This window comes from Nuphar pumila, chromosome 11, assembly GCF_984573655.1.
Source record: "Nuphar pumila chromosome 11, dmNupPumi1.hap1.1, whole genome shotgun sequence".
NCBI lineage: Eukaryota > Viridiplantae > Streptophyta > Magnoliopsida > Nymphaeales > Nymphaeaceae > Nuphar > Nuphar pumila.
The window spans coordinates 106,976,413-106,986,405 of NC_143259.1; positions in this window are offsets into that span (position 1 = coordinate 106,976,413).

Below are 9,993 nucleotides of genomic sequence, written 5' to 3' on the forward strand. Positions count from 1 at the left end.
GTCTTTTTAAAGTTAGATCTCCGATCGGGTTACTGGCAAGTGAGGATTGTTGATGGTGATAAGCCCAAGACGATTTGTGTCACTCGCTATGGTGCCTATAAATTCTTAGTGATGTCATTAAGGTTGACTAATGCGCTGGCCACATTCGCGACGTTGATGAACAAGATCTTTTATCCTTACTTAAATAAGTTTGTGATAGTCTATCTCGACGACATCGTGATCTACAACAGAAACATGGAGGAACATGTCGGGCACTTGCGAATAGCGTTTCAAGTGCTGAAGGAGAATGATCTCTATGTCAAGCAAGAGAAGTGTCTCTTTGGCCAAAAGAAGATTAGCTTCCTTGGCCACATCGTGGGACGTGATTTGTTGCATATGGATAGACAAAAGATAAGAGCCATCCAGGAATGGAATCCACTGACCAATGTGCTAGAGTTACGAACATTTCTTGGCTTGGCCAACTATTATTGGTGATTCATTAAAGGCTACTACCTCATTGATGTGCCCCTCACGGATTTGCTAAAGAATAATCATGTATGGCTCTGGATAGGAGCCTGCCAAGATGCCTTTGATGGCTTGAAGAAGGCCCTGGTGAAGGAACCAGTGTTGTGGTTGCCGGACCACTCAAGACCCTTTGAAGCCCACATAGAGGCTTCAGACTTCACTATCGGTGGAGTTATTATACAGGAGGGTCATCTGATTGCTTATGAGAGCCAAAAGCTAAAGATGTAGATGAGGGAGATCCAAAACGTAGTATGCCACAATGCGCTCCTATCCTATAAAGGGCCCTGATAGCACAACGGGCTGAGAAGCGTCTCATCATGATCATTCGCCACAAGGTCAACTATTTGGGCGAAGCGAAGAAGTATTTGGTGTAATGGGAGGAGACAGTGGAGCCGATGTAAGAGCCAACATTCCAGATGAAGAGTTGCTATCCAGACGAAGTCAGGGCCTACCATGAAACAGATGGCACCAAGTACAACACATGATTTGAAGTGGAGAGTTTGTTCCCCTATAACCTACTTTGTATAGTTGTGTCTAGAGTCTATTTTGCTTTGATTGATTTTTGATGTCAAGTGTCGAGTCACTTGTAACTTTCTCTGGGCCACCCTTATACTTTGGTTTAGGTTGATCAATACCCTGAAGGGTTAGCCCATAGATCTGAACTGTAATATGCCTGCGGCTAAATTTGTGAATGAATGCAAATGCATTGAGCTTTCTTTTGTTCACCCTTATTGTGATTGCTTTCGAGTGATTGCAATTTCTCTCCCTCTCTCTTCTATCACTTTCTTGCATTCTCAACTATCAAAGCTTCCACAATGGCAAGTGAGTGATCAGAAGGCTTGCAGCGGTAAGGAAGGACCGTCGTGCCGCACTGGCCTATTAAAAAAATAGGCTCATGATAGCCGGACTCAAAACAGTTAAAAAACGACTAAGCCAAAACCAAGCAGAGGCCATAATGGTTTGCTCAACTTGGTGGTAACTCTGATAGAATTCTTGAAATCCATCCCCGTAAGCTAGAATGATACACTAGTGACATCTGCAAATGTCATATAACCATTGGGTGCCTAAAGGTGGCATAAGCAAGATCTAGCATATGTTGATACCACCTCAAAATTGAAATTACAAAAGAACTATTTTATGCATCTTCCTCTATCCAACTATGAAGAGACTAACAAACTAATGTAAAATAAAAATAAACTTCAGCAAAAATTAAGGATAATTCAATCTCCAACTTTGCAGGTGTTGCCGAGCAGTTTCAGATTGCACATTGTAGGCATTTCTTGCACTCCCTCCATTCGAATGACCGAACATGATTATCTGCGGTGATATGGCTGGGAATGAGAAGAAGGTAGACGAACATCTAAAAAAAGGCATCACAGATGAAGGGAGGGGTTTGAGACGATGTCCAGCAGGAAGAGATCTTGGTGGGAACCATACCCATCATGGGTTGTGATTGGAACAATTTTAGATTGCAAAGCTTTCTCGACATGAAAGATGGTCGAAACAACACCTTTTGGTGCCCCTCAACGGACAGTAGGGTGTTGGACTATCGAAGTGGCATTCAATGGCCCATTGACTTCAGTGAAGCTCGGAAGCTTGGGAAAAGCAAAGTCGATTGCGCCATGTGGCGTTAGTTGGGTTGCTTGAATAACTTTTGTAAAAGAAGCAATAGTTTCTACAAAAGATCCAATAGGTGAAGGTTCAAGTGATCCATAATTATTGATGGGTCCCACAACAGCTTGCACATCTGGGTAAGCTCAAGAAGAACGTGATGAAGACATTAAAAAAAAGAACAACGGTGAACCCAAACACACCAACCTAGCTCACGCCCAACCTAAATGAAGTCGCATGACCAAAATGCCTTTTTTAGGAATTTTTTAGAATTTTTGAAATTTATTTTTTAGCATGCTTGATCACATTTTGTCCGAAACTAGATTTTGCATATTGAAATTCTATTTTGTTTATCATTATATTTTTTATTTTCTTTGGTTTAGCTCCAATGACTCGTTAGGATCTGCTTGGGCCATTGGCCAGTGTATATGGTTATTCTGGGTAGTTTTATATATTTTTTAAATTATTTTCTTTTCTTTTTAGTGGAGCTAGACCCATCCTTGGATGTATTTGCATCCAAACCAAGCAGGAACTTCGTTAGCAGTGGTTCTACCATGGAATACATTCAGTTCCATGTGAGTGTGGCCAAAATCCACGTAGATGCAGTGTATGTACATTTGTGTCATGATGAGAGCGAGGATACTACAAAGGATCATGTTTGGGTTGATGAATTGTTGGACGATGTTTTTGTAGGGACAATATTAGATGCAGCTCTAGTTGATGATGGTGAACACAGACCCCTTTAAGACTTAATGGGAGATGTCTGAAGCGATCTACATCTAGGTTGTATAAAGTTAACAAAACTAGTTTTCATTCTCAAGCTGTTACATATCAAAACTCTTAATAATTGGAGTAGCAAATTATTTGATATGCTAATTGAATTGTTGAAGGAAGCGTTGCTTGAGTGAAAAAGATTGTCAAACTTTCACTGTGAGGCAAATAAATTTGTGAATCGCACTAGCTTTGATTACGTGAAGATAGATGCATGCATGAATAACTGCATGCTTTTCTGGAAGGAGCATGAGAAGAACAAAATGTGCCCAAAGTGTAATGCTTCAAGATGAAAACCATAAAAAGGTAAAGGAATGAAAGGAACATATATCGTTATGATGGAACCTCACAATGTTCGTCTTAGCTTGGCAAGCAATGATTTCAATCCATGTAGCATGTGGCTTGTACTATTATTATCATATAGTCTGCTTCCATGAAAGTGTATGAAAAATCCTTTCATACAACTTTCCTTACTCATCCCTAGACCAAAGGCACCTGAAAATGAAATAGATGTTTACATGCAACCGTTAATCAAAGACTCCCAAGAGTTATGGGATGAAGGCATTAGCACGCACGACACATTGACTAAACAAATATTTTGGATGTGAGTGGTAATGTGGACTATCGATGATTTTTCAACATACACAAACTTATCAGGGTAGTCTATGAAGGGGAAGTTGGTGTGTCCAGTTTACAACGTCCACACAGGGTCAGATATGTTGAAGTTCGGCAAAAAGATGTGTTATATGGCATACCGTTGATTCTTACCACAAGAACACCCATAGCATCGTCAAAAGAAGTAGTTCAACGGTAAAGCGAAACTCAGAGGGCCACCAAGTGAATTATCTAAAGGTAAACTAGAGGAACAGTTAAGTAACATTATCAATGATTTCGAAAAACTATAGGTTGGTGAAAAAAAAAGAACTTGTTGACAACTAACAATATCTAAATTAGACAAAAAGAAGTATATTTTTTCGACTACCATATTGGTCATCATTGGAGCTAAGACATAACTTAGATGTGATGCATGTTGAGAAGAACATATGTGACAATATTTTATATACACTACTCGATGTGAAGGGAAAAACAAAGGATAACGATGCAGCACAAGAGGATTTAAGAGACAGAGAAATATGTCATCACTTATACTTAGACAAAAGTGGTGCAACACCGAAGAAACCGTATGCGCTATACACAAATTTGAGTAAGCATAAGAAGAAATTTTTGATTGGTTGAAGGATGTGAAGTTTCTCGACATCTATGCATCTAACATTAGACGATATGTAAACATAAACGATGCTAAATTTTTGGGAACGAAGAGTCATGATAGTCACGTATTCTTCCAGCAGCTACTTCCTATTATAGTTTGCGAATATCTAAAAAAGATAATTGCATTGTCTTTAATTTGTCTGAGTGATATGTTCAAATTGTTGTGTGCAATAACATTGATAAGAGATGCTTTAACGAAGATGAAGAAAGTATTTCAGTAATCATATGTGCTTTGGAGAGGATATTTTCACCCATATTTTTTACCATCATGGTTCACATAGTCATTCATCTACCATGTGAGGCCGAACTTGTTGGACTAATATAATATCATTGGATGTATTCAATCGAGAGATTGCTTGGTAGATTAAAGTGAACTGTGAGAAACAAAGCATGATCAAAAACTTTCATTGTTGAGATATATATTTTTATAAAATGTGTGACCTTTTGCTCACAAAATCTTTATGGTATTGATACTAGTTTTAATTGTCTGGATCGGCATGATGATAGGCATAGCATGGCAATGATACCTAGTTTGCTATATTCTCACATAACATTCACGTGAAAGTCAGAAGTGGTTCACCAGTTGTACTTTCAGATTAAAAACATGCAAGACCTCATCAGTATATATTGGACAATCGCGTTGAATGTGAGCCATATCTAATGGAACACAAATAGATAATCCACAACTTGTGCGATAATGTTCAATAAGATACAATACGACATGAGAGTGAGTTTGCAAGTTGGTTTCTACAAAATCACGAAGATGTGTTTCCAGAATTATAAAGTCTCATAAGAAGACCTATGCTCGAATCACAATCATATCAAACTTATGATATGAAGGGTTTTAGGTTTTATATTGTCTTGAGGTAAAAAACATAGTTCTCAGAACAGTGGGGTGATGGTCTCGTGCGAAGGCAATATAGGAGGGCATGATGTAGACTATTAGAGTGTTCTAAAAGATGTTATCGAAATAAAATATAACAGACGGAATTGGGTATATATGTTTAGATGTGATTGATTTGATAATAGGTGTATACGTAAGGTTGAATATTTTGCATGCGTCAACATGTCTCGCACAAACATATGCGGATGATCCTTTTATTTTAGCCTTTCAAGCTAAGCAAGTATTTTATATTATAGAAATACATATAACGCAACAGATAATACCAAGAAATGTGTATGAGATTTAACCATCTTCAGTTGAATAGAACGAAAAACAAGACAATGATGTGTATCCGGATGACGATTGCATAGAGGTTTATTCATTACTCACCCATACCATCGACTAAGATCTCATGTCGTTACACCAAGATGATTCAGAGGGTGATTAAAAATTATTTATTTGTGTGTATGATTCATCACAACTTCTCTCAGGGTATATTCAACTTCGACTACAAGGTAAGCCTCAATCAAGTGCTTTGTTGGTATATCTTAAATATACTTTAAAAAATATTTATTATTGCATTGTTATTGTTAGAGTGATTCCATTTGCATTGTTATTATTTGAATTTTGTTAAATATAATGTTTGAATTATTATTGTTAGAGTTATTCCATTTGCATTGTTATTGTGTGAATTTTGTTGAATGTAATGTTTAAATTGTTATTGTTAGAGTGAATCCATTTGCATTGTTATTATTCAAATTTTATTGAATGTAAAATTTGAATTATTATTGCTTGAGCCATTCCATTTGCATTGTTATTGTTTGAATTTTGTTAAATGTAATGTTTGAATTGTTATTGTTGGAGTGATTCCATTTGTATTGTTATTGTTTGAGTTTTGTTGAATGTAATGTTTGAATTGTTATTGTTAGAGTGATTCCATTTGGATTGTTATTGTTTGAATTTCGTTGAATGTAATGTTTGAATCATTATTGTTTTAGTGATTCCATTTGCATTGTTATTATTTGAATTTTGTTGAATGTAATGTTTGAATTGTTATTGTTTTAGTGATTCCATTTGCATTGTTATTATTTAAATTCCGTTAAATGTAATGTTTGAATTGTTATTGTTAGAGTGATTCCATTTGCATTGTTATTGTTGAATTTTGTTAAATGTAATATTTGAATTGTTATTTTAGAGTGATTTCATTTGTAATATTATTGTTGAATTTTGTTGCATTGTTATTGTTTCATATAAAATTTCTGTATGAAAAAAATATATAGTCTATTGATATAGAAATTTATTTTTGCAGGTTTAAGGCCTATAATGGCAACATTAATGTGTCGTTGTTATAGGTCTTAAACCATCATAGCCTATAACAGTGACTAGGAGGTCACCATCATAGCATATAACGACGACTACAAAGTCGTTGTTATAAGCTATAACTGAATTTAATTCTCGTCATTATCTCCTATAACAATGATTTTGAAGTCATCATTAAAGTCTACTCGCCGTTATAGGCTAAGTCACCGCTATTAGAATGTATCCTTTAAGAGTGACTTATAAATGTCACTGATTATTAATCAATAAAGACCAAAACTAGATGGCCACTTTTTGTCATCGTTATAGGTCTATAACGGCGACAAAGAGAGCAATAAAGATGACTTTTGTAGCCACTATTGACTCTCATCCTTGTAGTGATTCAAGTAGTTTTGATCAAGTCGCCCCAAGGGGGGTTGGCATAGTGGGGTGGAGCCTTAGCTGCTAAATAGGCAATCAAGGTTTGATTCCCATGGTCGTCACCCCTATGCACAAGCCGATGCCCAGCATAGACCCTGAGGGCAAGGGTCCTAGCCTTAGAGTTTTTATGCCACCGGCAGAAGGACCGTAGGTATGGTTTGTTGAGCCAGCACGATCAGGTCTTTGTGTCGGGTGCAATTTCTTTGGGTTATAAATCCAAAAAAATGAAAGTTTTGATTAAGTCAGACTCTATAGATGTGATTTTTTCATTCATTTAATGAAGATCGACATTAAAATTGCCAAAATTTGACCTGTGTGAAGGATTTTTGGAAACTGAAAAATCAATGGTTGACAAAACACAAAATGTTATGATTTAAAATATTTTTTCATTTACAATCCTTGGGTCAATTCTTATGAAATCAACCATGTTGAATCCATTTATGTGATCAAAACATCCTGAATCATAAGATTTAAGGAGGGTACAAAGATGAGGGATGACATAGGAGATGAGTGAAACTGAACTCCCGTGCATATGTGCTCCATTCCAAGCAAGTGTGCAACCTTTGTTGGCTACCTATTTCCAAGTCTTTTCCTAAGTTAGTATTTAGAGGAAACTTCATTTTGTTTAGTCCCATATTAAAGAGTGTGAGAACTTCACATAGGTTCATACACGGTAGACTTGTTTTTATTGGCAAGGCCCATTAGTAGTATGCCAATTTAACTTTGGACCTTGGATATTGAACTCTGGATTTAAATTTGGATTTAAGTTTAGGTTCAGTTTGGCCCAGCCCGGTTCAATTTGGTTTGGTCTTAGTTGACATTGATCATTCTTTTTAGTACTTAAGACAAGCTGCCTTTGACCTTGATCTGAACTTGCCCAATGTCCTTTGCATGGTGAATTTAAAGTCAAACGTTCAGTAGTCGCCCCTATTGATTCTTATCCTTTGATTTTTTATCGACACCTTAGTTTTTGGGTGTTCTTGACCTCATCAGGGTCTTTTTGGACCCTAATCTTATCATTTTCATTTGTTGACCACACCTAGCCCTTTAGCCATTATTGACTAGCCGTTTTGGTCACCTAAGTGAATTGATTCTTGGTTGTTGGCATTTATACCTAATTGTTGGGGCTTGAGCCAATATATACCCAACCCTCCCCTCTCATTTTTATAACCTCAAGTTCTCTCCTCTCCTCTCTCTCATGAGCTTTTTAACTCATGCCCTCTTCCTCTCTAGTGCTCTCATTCTAGTGAACTCTCTCTCCCTTTCTCTCTCTTTCTTAGGCTTTCAACAAGCTAAGTCATGGGTTCTTCCTGATTTTCAAGGTAGCATGTGTCAAGTTGTTCGGTCTCACCCAGTGCAAGGCATGGACGGACCTTGCAAGTAGGCAAAAGTTCAGTAATATCCTAAAAGTGAAGTTGCACGAATACTTATTTCACAAAGGACTTGGTCCTAAGTGAGGCAACTATCACTTTAAAGATAGTGTGTCCAACGCATGCCTCCGAGCCTAGTTGGTTCATGCTTAGTTCCTATACCCACTCAACTTTCCAAAATTAGCCCTGATAGGTGTGCCCACTTGGGTAGGTAACTAGCACGTGAGATGGTGCTAACCTGTGTCATGTGTTTGAACCTTGATGAGGGCATTCCTATTACACCAACCAAAGCAGCAAGCTTGCTAGGGATAGGGGGTGGCCTTGGAGTTTTACGCCACTGAATGAGCTCAGCAAAAGTTCTCAATGGAGCATGTCTCTCTCATGTTGGGTGTAGTCTCATCATGCAAAGAACAAACACAAACTACTTTTTTTAAATTGATCTTTCTCTTTTTAGCTATGTCATAGTTGCATGCCACTTGAAGGATGTTGGAAAAAATGACCCTTTCTTTATATGCAGCGGTACTAAATAAAATAGATAAACCTTTCTCTTCGTCTCAGGTCGATAGATCCCAAAGATCGAAATTCTTGATCAATGGAGGAGACACCATTTAAAGGGTGCATCATGGGTGACACAAGTCAGACACACTATGACAAGCTAATGCAACTCTAATGAGCCTATCGTGTGTTTTTTGCCAATATGACCCTGTGGATGCATTCGGCGTGGTTGATTTGCTAGAAGTGGTACTTGGATTGTACTTTTTTTATGAAAGAATGTGGATTTTTTTAGCTTGATATTTATGATAATTATGCACCATCCATTTTTAAACTTTATAAAAACCTACTTATGTGTTGGGATCAAATGATACAAGAGTTTATTTCTATAAAATCAAGCATGTAGAGCACATCTCTACGATCAAAAGCCCTTCACACATATGTATATATGTGTAGAAAAAAAGAAAAACTCTTCAATAGACTGGTAGGCACATATCCGAGTAAGAAGTATATATACAGGGGAAATGTTTGCTACCCTGGGTAATAAACTCCCTATTGAAAAAATGTAATATTTTCATTCTTTTCAGTTTTTTTGCACATATGACCCTCCAAATGTGGTCTACATATTAAGTTGAGTGGAAAATGACCTCTGAATCATGTTTTCAGATGCACATGTCAAATTTTACATAGTAGTACAGTGATTGACATGATGAACAAGGGGCATCATCTTATCCCACGAGCCATGAATAAATCCCATGTGATAAAGGGTTGTTCAGTCACAACATTGTACGATACATATTAACGTGCAAAAAACTAACAAATGCAATAGCCTGGAAAGTATAGTTCCTTGTAAAAGGGACCAACGAGTACCATAAGATGATGAATCACCCTAGAGATAGTATAGTGATGGTGATCCAGAATGCCACGTAACCGAGTGAGAAGTTAAGCAGTCTAGGTGCTCTCCATAAAACCAAAATTAAGTTGAGTCATCATGTCAAGCTTACTTCTTACTTCATAGTAGGACATATTAGCTAGTGGGTAAAATTTCTTGTTGGTTTGTTTGCACTATTTCATCGGTAGCAAATGGTGCAGATGTCACCACCTTTAAGATTGTTTCTTGAATTATTATTTTATAATAAATAAATTAAGATTTTTTTACAAAAATAAAATAAAGAATAAAGGTAAACATGCAAGCAAGAAAGACATAAAATAGGCTATTAGAATAGGATTACAAAAAACAAATAGAATAGGCTATTGAAAATGCAAAAAAAACTTAAAAATTATGCAAGTGTTCTCTAGTCATGCCTATAATATAAAATATACAATATATAAACAACCAAATTCGATGATAGTGGC